Source organism: Lygodium microphyllum, chromosome 10 (genome assembly GCF_053477565.2).
Source record: "Lygodium microphyllum isolate KBCC chromosome 10, Lygodium_microphyllum_v1.1.10, whole genome shotgun sequence".
Lineage (NCBI taxonomy): Eukaryota > Viridiplantae > Streptophyta > Polypodiopsida > Schizaeales > Lygodiaceae > Lygodium > Lygodium microphyllum.
This window is the reverse complement of record NC_141144.1, coordinates 23,292,330-23,296,990: the sequence shown is the minus strand read 5'-3', so window position 1 is coordinate 23,296,990 and position 4,661 is coordinate 23,292,330. Positions and strand designations below refer to the sequence as shown.

General features: G+C 37.9%; 1 pseudogene; it reads left to right on the top strand.

Moving 5' to 3' along the window:
* Positions 1-494: 494 nt before the first annotated feature.
* On the top strand, positions 495-965 carry LOC148029793 (large ribosomal subunit protein bL31c pseudogene; annotated as a pseudogene).
* Positions 966-4,661: the final 3,696 nt, after the last annotated feature.

Genomic DNA, 4,661 nt, shown 5'->3' with positions numbered 1-4,661 from the left:
GCAATATCAAAGAACAGTCTCTAAAAGCACCATATCAATCAGTGATGATACTTTTGTAGCTGGTAGTGGTAAGTCGGCCAAATACACTGGCTTGTCGTCTACCTATGTTGTGTTTCTGCCTCTCTTGGAAGATCCATTTTGTGTGACTCTGAACTCACATAGAAATCCTTTTGAAGTAATAAGTGATGCTATGGAGGCTGTTGACGAGCATTTGCAGACATTCCAGCACCAAGAAAAGAAAAAGACGCCAATTTTCCTGGATTGGTTTGGATGGTTCACATGGGATACATTTTACAATGATGTCACCACAAAAGGCCTCAGAGAAGGTTTAGATAGTTTAACTGTAGGTGGAGCACCACCATGCTTCCTGATAATTGACGATGGATGGCCATCTGTGGCCACGAATCAGTAGCCTGAAAGTGCTTCAGACACCACGGGATCGATCTTTGCAAGTCATCTAACACATATTAAGGAGAATTTTAAATTCCAGAAGGATGGAAGGGAGAGAGACGGGAGCACAGAGGCTGAAGGAGCATCCCTTGGCCTCAGATGAGCCACAGGAAGGTGTACGTCACATATTCGCTTCACTATCCTCGACCTTCTTCTCGGGCACCGCTTCAATTGAGGCTGAGAGAGACCCTGACAGGGTGACGTGTAGGAAAGAGGGGATCCACCCCAAGTTCTACAACAAAGCTAAGGTCTATTATAATGGTGAGCTCGTGATGACGACTGGCGGCATGCAGCCCAAGTATGTGGTGGATGTTTGGTCGAGCAACCATCCCTTCTATCAAGGCAACGAGATAGTCTTCCTTCAAGATGCCAATCAGGTGGAGAAGTTCAACAGGCACTATGGCGACAACTTCGGCTATTCTGAGATCCCTGTTATTATAATGGGTGAAATTGTCTTTGAGAAGAAGAAGAAGCAAACTAGCAAGGGCAAAGTAAGGAGGGAGGAAGATCCATGAGTGTCACTAATGGCGAAGCTTCTATGAGTCCTTTCCTGACAGGTTTACCTCTTAATTTTGACAAGGGATTGAAAACAATTTGCCATTTTTATCCCCTTGCCTCCAATTTGTCCCAGTCTCCTACCATAGCTTGTGTGGTCTTCAAGAAAGTTGCTATCCCCTGTGGTATTCCATCAGTGCTCTTTATAGTTCCTGTCCATGCTGTACCTATCTAAAGTAGGGCTTTTTTTTTTTGTAAATGTAATTAGATGTGAGGAAAGAGAAGGAAGACATGACCAAATACCTAAATTTGATACCAACTGTAATGAAGGAGACCTAGGAGAGAGAAGGAGAGAAGGAAGAGACTATTGAGAAGAGAGAGAAAGGGGAAGAAGATGAGAGAAGAAGAGAGAGAAGGACTAGCAAAAGAGAGAGAAAGACATGAAAAGAGAGAGAAAGACAAGGGAAGCCATGAAAGCTGGAAGGAAGGGGGAAAGAGACTTGATTATGGATAAAATTGATCCCTACTTGAATCTCTCGACATCTTATATACCCCGTCAGAATAAGTGGATATTCCCATGCTAACCCATGTCCTACCCGTCTATCCCCACTCTCTTACAATCCAAGTTTGGTACGACAGCATGTAACCCTGGTTTAATGCAATTGGAGAAAACTTTGAAGGGGTGTTGATGTTGGGGACAAGATATAAGACTCTACTATGTTCAAGAGAATAGTAGGAAGTTTGATTTACATGATTATCACAAGGCATGAGCTATGTTGTTGGCCTTGTCAGTCAATTTATGCAAATGCCTAGAAAGCCTCACTTAGATGTAGTTAGATGCATATTAAGGTATGTGAAGTCCACTTAGCATTATGGAATTTTTTATGAGGTAGGTAAAAATATACAAATGTTTGGTTATACATATGCAAATCGGGCTGGTAGCATGTCTAACAAAAGATCTACCAATGGATTCATGTTTTCCCTTGGTAGTAATGATGAAGATTCAAGAGGAGGATATTGTCACAAGGAGCCCATGAAGGCATTTTTAAAAGCTTTTGCATGTTTCTTTTCTTTCTTCATCTTTTCATAATGAGAAGACACCTCTTTAAAAAACACCCCTTTGAACCCTAGCACAAGTTACCCTTCAAATTGGGCATGCCCTTATGATTTTGGAGTCTTTTTTGGCCCAAAATGTGTTTCTCTTCCATGTCTCCACATAAAGTAAGATCTTGAAGCATGAAATGGCAGTTTAAACACACGGAAATGATGAGCAACTAACAACTAGACTCTTCTATACTCCTTTTAGACTTGACTTGTGGAAGAAATATTTTAAGCAAGATTAAGAGCTAAAAGTGTGCCAAATTTTGTCATTTTAAAGCACAAATGCAAGTCCAATGGAAGCGATAGAGGCAAATCCAATCATTTTATGCATTAATGAAAGATGGGTTTTAAAGTCCCCATCTAAAGACAAACCCCACAATAGTTTTAAATTCTCATAATTTTTTTCGAGTGGCAGAATCAATAATGTCAAGTGTCAGGCAATGCAAGAGTTCCAAATAGGTAGGTAAAAATGTTTAAAACTCAATTCAGAGGTCGGATGTGATAGATGATGTGGACACCAACCGAGAGGCCGAGAAGAGAGCCAAATATGAAAAAGGTTTGGGGCAAGAAAAGAAGGGGTGTGACCTTAGGGGCCCTACCCTCCCCAATTTTTCATGAGGAGGGGGCATTTTTTTAATAGAAAAAAAAAGGAAGGGAGGAAGATGCCATCAAAATGAGGAGAGAGGAGGAAGAGAGATGGCTATCAGTGCCTCAACGTACCCTATCCAACAAATTCTACCATGATTCTTATCTATTTTTTCATTTTCTATCATAACCTTTGGCTTCTTGAATGGTATTCCGATTAAAATCTATGTTTCTAGTGTTTCTCTCTCCTCCCTCCCTCTCCTCTTGTGGGCTGTTCTTGTGGCAATAATCAATAGAAGATTGGGATGAGATATGGCTCTCTAGCTTGAACTACATGAAGATGAGATGATGCCGATGCTGAGATGCAATGATCAGCACTGATTAGAACCCAAATTAGGACCAATTTGCTAGCCTTGTATTCATTTATAAAAATTTAAAAGGTGAAAAATGTCAATAAGTCTTATTTTTAATGGAAAATTGGTTCTTTTTTTCGTTTAATCATGAGATTTATGTGCAGATGGCATGAAATTTGATATGAGAGTAGTATGTGATGTGTTTGAGTGTTTTCATAATGAAAGTTCAAAAACCAACATCACATTAGTGAGAAATTAATTATCTAAAGTGCAAAAACACACACAAAATGAGATAGTTCTAATAATAATTGATGAAAATGATTAAAAGAAATGTTATATGTGGATAAAATGGTGTATGTTGATTTCCATGGTTGGGACTTTGTTATAGTGTAATAAAAAATTGCAAAATAATGAGTATTTATAATCAAAATAATCAAGAAGAAATTAAAAATAATTAAAATTAGAAAAAATAATTTAAATTTTAAAAATAGAAAAAATAGTATAACATGTTTGGGTGTATGGTGGGCTGTAAAGCATGAGGTTTAGCCTTAATCTATATTTATTTCCATGTTAAATTACACGTTTAGGGGGTGTTTTTATGGAAAAATGTTGTATAACATAAAAGTGTTACGTATAATGAAGCAATGTGGAATGGGACTGAAAGGCCAAGGTTTTTTCATGGAAAAAAATGAATGATTGTGTATTAAAGTATAGCATTTAGATTTTGTTGATTATTTAAAGAAACAAAAGGTCATGTTAGCGTCATCCGGTTTTCTCAATGCCGCACTATGTTAAGGAAAAGTATAAAAAAGGTATTCGCACAACATGGACATTGATTCTTAATTAAAAATATTTGAGCATGCTAGGGCATTACATACCGCATATGCACAAACCATGGTATCAAAGAGGAACTGTTTGTTGCATAGCACATGTTTCGTGAATCATTGACCTACATTGAGAGAAATAGGTTCCTAAACATCTAGGGAAAACTTCTATTCAATTCTAGGTCCTAACAATAATATGGCATGAACTAGAGCTAGTGGAGGTCAAGGTGCAATAAGTACACCCATGACCAACCCTAATCTAAGAGGAAGCATGATACAAAATGTACTTATGTTGTTAGCTCCTCCTAATGTTGTTATGCCAATGGCTAGCCAAATGGCTCCATTTAATAGCCAAATCCAAATGGAAAATTGCAGTGTAATGCCAACTAATCATCCACCAATACCTAATTAGGTGGTTAGGCCATCATGATGCCAAGTGGATAATTACGATTATGATTCTAGTGTATCGAATGTTCTTGTGAAAGTCAAGGACATGATGAAGTATTATACTAATATGATATTTGAACAATATAGACAAATAACCATAGATGTAAACTTCTTGAAGAAGCAACAAAACTTAACAGGAAGTTGATGCCCTTAAGAGGGTTGTCCATCAAGGTTTAGCTATAAATGGTGTGATGGTCAACACTTCCTTTGAAATTATCCCAATGTTAAATGTGACATATACAAAAAGTTTGACCACTTAGCTAGCACTTGCTAAAGCAAGATTAGTTCCCTTCATCAAGGAAATAGACAGCCAAGTCCTACTAATCATCGAGGACAAGGAAACTCTCTTTAGTAAGATGAGGGACCAAAGCATATTTTGCAAAGAGAAAATGCTATAGTGGAAGAA